The sequence below is a fragment of the Aulonocara sp. 'chitande type north' Nkhata Bay genome, linkage group LG6 (genome assembly GCF_057382095.1).
Source record: "Aulonocara sp. 'chitande type north' Nkhata Bay isolate Kocher_YH1m ecotype deep benthic linkage group LG6, A_spYH_male_GT1.1, whole genome shotgun sequence".
Classification (NCBI taxonomy): Eukaryota; Metazoa; Chordata; class Actinopteri; order Cichliformes; family Cichlidae; genus Aulonocara; species Aulonocara sp. 'chitande type north' Nkhata Bay.
The window spans coordinates 17325322-17331216 of NC_141349.1; the positions used below are offsets into that span (position 1 = coordinate 17325322).

The following is a 5895-nucleotide window of genomic DNA, read 5'->3' on the forward strand; positions in this document are numbered from 1 at the left end:
TATTTACAGTAACGGGAGAAACCTAAATCAATAACACCCTTCAAAATAAAACAAGGTCTTTCACAAAAATAAACAGGAAATCAACTCATTATTGACAGAGAAAAACTTTTCAAAAAAACATAAATCATTTTCTTTTCAGCACTTTCGATTTTTTGCAAACATGTATCGCTAACCATGCGGCATCAATTTGTCTGTCATTTTGGCGTGTGACAATCATGTGACAATGTAGGATCAAATGAATAAGGCTCCAGTCACAAATGCTAGAGCCTGCCATGAGGGACAGAACATGTATTCTCCAACTGGTTGGAGTTTGTTTGCTGGAGGTTGATGGTTGTTATTAATGGGAAATTAATGGCTAAAGCCCCAGTCACACAGGCCTGTTTTTCAAGGTCCATTGATTTCACATACACTCAAAAAAATGAATGAGGTGGATTGTTCAGTGTATATTAATTATTTATTTTCATTTTACTTAAAATATATGTTTTTGTTAAGTTAACATATGTTTTTCTAATCAATTCTACGTAATTGTGTCTATTATTCAACGTACATAATACTAATGTGTTACTTGATCGCATAACATTTAAGGTAAGTCAATTAGGATCGATATACCTTGTATATCCACAAGGTGGCAGTAATGCAAAAACAGTTGTAATGAAACCGCGCAGAACAAGAAGGTTTCACGGCTTGTGCCTGCTCATGCGCAAGACTTCAAATTTAACTGAAAAAGGCTGTTTTGGCGCCAAGCTGCTGTTTCTTTGAGAGGTAAGACCACTTTTTTCTTTGACTATGTTGTGTAGTATCTATATGTCCAGCATGGTTATATTTTGCGTTTGTCTTACAAGACATGTTATATCGTTTGCGTGTGCTTGTTTTACATTAGTTTTACTGGGTCCTGGACATGCTTATTTTGTGGACTGTGTAAGAAACATTTTTATTGTTTTTTGTTTTATTAAGGGATTAGCTACAGGGGTTCATGGGGTTATTCTTTCAAGGGGTTATTTTTCCATTTGCTTTCTTGGGATTCCTTTTCTGTAATCCGAGAGTCGGAAATATCGAATAGGATAGCAAGGATAGCATAAAGTGACATTTAAAATCCAAAAAGTCAAGGGCGAAAGCCACTGTGACACCATTGTTCTGCTCTATCAGTAATCTGTATTATGTAAAAATGGTCTGTAAATACAGCATGTTTCCTAGCGGAGTTATACATATCAATGTAGTTATAAATTACAGTTTGTGAAAGTACACACTTAATTTTTTTAATAAAATTATTCAAGACATATGAGTGGACAGACAATGGAGGTCGACAGACCTGGTGATAATTGCTTCTATAGAAAGTTAGCACATGGCAGTGTCAATCTCTTGCTTTTCTTCTGAGTAGTATTTTATTTAGTTGTAATTCAAACAATAATTTGCTTCTTGAAATTAAGGAATTAATTATTTTTTTTCTTTATAAATCTCAGATCCTGCCTTTACCTGCTCCCTCCTATACTGATGTGGTGTATGTGGTATTGCTGAGCTTGTATGTGGTATGTGAACTGTTATACTTTTAAAAACAAAACTGTTTTATAAGTTAAGTTTTCTTTTGTGACCCATCCCATGCCCCTGTTATTTCTTCTCCACATCTGAACCATGGTAAAGGTTGCAGTTCAAGGGCCTGAGGCATGAAATTCTTTTCAGATCAGCTGTGATCAATATTTTTTGGAACTTGATAAATAACAATAAAAGCTGTAATGGCTCCATTAGCATTTTGTGTAAATGTTTGTGTTAAAATTATAGCTTTAATGAGGTCTTACTACATTAGTTTTAGTTTGTATATGTGTACATATAGTATGTATATTTACAGTACAGTATGTTGTGTTTGTTGACATATTTTCAGGTGGAAGCAGAATATGTGAGGATTACTACTGCTGCACATGTTCCAAGGCTTTTTACACAACTTGACCAATACACTGACCAGCTCATAAAAGTCTTCAAGAAAAAAGGAGGCGTTGCAGGGAAGAAAATTAGACAAACTTTGGCCCCAGCCACACAGGTGCGTTATTCTGTTGGTAGCAAAATATTATGGCTAATAAGATCATTTTCAAATTTAAACAGCTAGTGTATGGTAGCTGCACAGTGCACTTACATTTATATTAAGCAAGACAAAGTTTGGTACTCAAAACGTTGGAAAATTTAAATTACCTAAACATATGTAAAATCTGATCCCTTGATTTAGGTTAAACCAGAAGTGAATGTTTTTATGTTATGTTTTGAATGCAAAAAAGATGATGTATTAGTTTGTCTTTACCTCCATTATGGACATATCTAATGTGGTGGAAACCCTGCCCAACAGGTTAACTATTCATGTCCATGTGATGATTAGTTGGTCTTGTGTACATGTCTATCTGTGCAGTGGATATGTCATTCATTTTGCGTATAATGTGAGTTTCTGTCATCCTAAAGTATATCTGTTTTCTCTTCCTGTATCTCTGCCACTCTCTACAGAAGGAAACCATTGAAAAGGGGAGGGAGTGTGTCCTCAGGGCACTACCTTTTTACCTGAATGAAGACCCAAGCATCCTCTTCAAAGAATAATTGGTTGGTAATTTTAGTTTAGTTTTTTATCTGTATTAAACCAAATTTTGAATAACTAATGTTGTTGCATGTTGTAATGTTGTTGTTGTTGTAATTTGCATGGAACCTGTTTAAATGTTTTGGGAAGTCTTCTTGTATACCCAAACTATTTATATTTATCGTTGAATCTGTAGTCTAAAATAGTGGCGCACTGGGGTGCATGTTCCTAATATTGTGTTTATGTCATTAAAGGGTAGCTTTGGCCCTTTTTCTTTCTTTTTTTAAAACTGGATGCCATTTTTCTATGTTTTTGTGTCTAAGCTACAGCTGTTCAGAGGGAGCTGGAACAAATTACCCTTGCTATCTTTACCATCGAAAGAGCTGATGCCAGCACTCCTCCAGCCGATGTGGGTGTAAGCGCCAGACGTCTGCTTTATATTTTTATTTACGATTGAGTTCATGTTTGTTTTATAATTCATAGATTCATTACATAAGTCATCTTTTCAGGATTAATAAATGTGAAAATATATGTGTTTACATAAAGTAATTTTAAGTCACTGTTTTGGGATTGGAACCTAAAAGGGGGTACCTCTCACTTTAATTATGTAAGTGCAATAGTAGCATGAAACCCTGTGTGAGAGGGAAGGGGAGGAGCATGGACAGAGAGGTTAGGAGTCTCACGGTTTTCTGACCGTGTGCACAGCTAGTTCTGGATAACTGCTATTTTTTGGAACTTTCATGCTTTTTAGGAAGGAGTTCATTGTTACATCTTCCGTTTGTAATAAATAAACAGTCTTCAAATCATAATGCAACTGGAAGCATTTCTTTTGGAAACCAGGAACACGCGTCAGCCATAGACTCTCCTTTTTTGAACTTGGTTTATTGGAAATTACCCTACAGTGGGTATAACCATCTAGTGTGTCCTGCATGACCTGGAAGACCTGGCCTCTGCATGTGCACTCTTAATGGGTGGGATATAGGCACTGAATCTCAGTTAACCTCAAGACTGAAAGCTAAGAGACAATCAAAAGTATTGAGATTTAAAGGATTTAATTGAGAGATGATACTGCACCAGAAATGTTGAAGGGTGGTGTGTATATTAGCGTTCAAGGCATATTGTTATGAGGTGGAAATATGTTCATATTCAGTTTGTGTTACATTGTGTGCATTGTAAAGGTAATTGCAATACATACTAAAATTAAGGGTAAGTTAGGAGGTTGATCTGATATCCTCGTGTTGGTGTTGTTCCCAGATCATCATACTAAATGTTGTTCCAGGATCAACATTGCAAGTGACCAATCAGAATGTTGTGACGTCATACTTTTGCGACTTCGGGAAAAACCGGCGTAAAACAAAAAACTGTACTTAAGCTGCGTGAAACCGCCTCTGTCCGCCGATCAACTGACCCTAACCCTAACCGTAACCCTTTAATAAACAGTAAGCAGAATTGATATTGTCCTTGCAACATTGGAATTTCATAAATGCACGAATGGCTTGGAATAGAATAACGTCACAACAATGTGATTGGTCACTTGCAATGTTGAACCTGGAACAACATTTTCATGATGGTCTGGGAACAACACCAACACGAGGATATCAGATCATCCAAGTTGGGAATGCAGGATGAATGTATATTTTGTGGACTTTTAAAGACGAACAATTGTTTCCATGTTAAAATGTTTCCATCTGAAGTTTTTTGCCCAAACACTGGTAAAATAAATGTTGACAGTGGCGAGTGTTAAATGGTTACTGCTGTGCTGTTGCAAAAAAACTGAACGCTGACAAGCTGTTTTATTGTTAGACCATAATGTTGGCATGTTTTGTTAAAGTTTTATTTGGGATGGTGATGTAATTTTCTTTGATTGCTAATATCAGTGGACTATTTATTATTGTTGTTGTTGTTGTTGTTGTTGTTGTTACTTTTTTTTTTTTTTTAATTGTGGCTGTTGAGGTGGACACGTCACTTTGCATTGTTAAAGGAAAGCACTTCATTGGCATTGTGTTACTGGACTGACCCTAAGCAATCATTGCAAATAGCAACTTTGCTATCCATTTTAGACACTAAAAGAAAAAAACACTCACAGACCTTACTAGCATCACATGTGCATAACTCAAGTGTCATCTTATCAATGTGTTATGTGATCTTCAATGTGTTTTTTTTTTTTTCTTCTATTTCTGGTAGATACAGACATTTAATTTAAAGTCTTGATGTTGCATCTGTCTACATACTGTTAATTACTAACCCTAATGAGCTGTTGTGTTTTATTTGGACTGGGTTTACACAAATGCTCACTGAATGTGTTGGCAATAAAAGAAATTTTAAAAAATAAGTTGGATGTACTTAATTCATTTGTGTGGAACCTGTTGACAAAATAGATTTATGTAAAACTAATTAATAAAGCACAAGGTGGCTGAAAATATAATATTTGAATTAATCTAACTTAAATTTAACATTTTACTGCCACAAATAAGAAATGTGTTGAAGTAACTAATCTAAACTATCTAACCTGAAAATATATCATCTATGTTCATACAACATAACTTGATTTAGTTAGTCTTAAATATGTCTTGTTAATCTTAAGTAGTTTTTTTAAATTAGATGAACTAAAGATTTTTGCTTTAAACTAACATAATTCAATTTCGTGGAACCTGTTGACAAAATAATTTTAATTAAAGTCAACGTTTCATTTTTTTGAGTGTAGCGACAGCCAGCAATCCTTTCCTTGCAACTAGCGGTCGTATCATGTCCTCTGTGGTGGACACAATAGAGCAATATGTGTATGACTCTATGCCCAGAATTACAAAGAGACACAGTCCTGTTTGCCCTGTATTCCCTTTACTCTCAGTAGTAATGAGTTCATGAACTCCTCAACAAATAAAAAAAAGTGTAACTGTAACGTGAGGCTTCACTAGATGGTTTGGAATCTCTCTGAATAATTTGGAACAGCAAGACGGAGACGGATAACTTTCTTAGCAGCCTCTTTACTCTCAGCACACAGCAACAACAACCAACACTTCCTGTGTACCTCCCTCATGAATACTTTACTGGCCTCTCAGAAGCCAGGAAATCTTATACTCAGATCAATGCAGGGAAAACAACTAGGTAGATATAACACATACTTATTACTGCTTTGAACATGCATGTGTAAACGTTCAAATGTGTAAAGATGTAAATATCAAAACACGTAACCACCAAATAGCTACATAACTAGCTCTATAACCCTTGTAAGCACCTCTTTGTATAGCAAATTAGATTTAGATTTACTTCTACACTTTACAGTAGTAATGAGTTCATGAACTCCTCAACAAATAATAAAAACTGTCTGCTTTAATCTGATTTAT

At 35.2% G+C, this 5895-nt stretch overlaps 1 long non-coding RNA gene across 3 annotated transcripts; it reads left to right on the forward strand.

Moving 5' to 3' along the window:
• The first annotated feature begins 622 nt into the window (after positions 1-622).
• LOC147327590 (uncharacterized) lies at positions 623-4819 on the forward strand. 3 transcript variants are annotated; one of them, XR_015129864.1, is made up of 5 exons: positions 623-918; positions 1461-1526; positions 1877-2032; positions 2485-2577; positions 2875-4819. It is a non-coding gene; the product is annotated as an uncharacterized LOC147327590 (long non-coding RNA). The 3 variants fall into 3 exon arrangements; XR_015129863.1 differs by having other exon boundaries at positions 667-762; XR_015129862.1 differs by having other exon boundaries at positions 627-1526.
• Positions 4820-5895: the final 1076 nt, after the last annotated feature.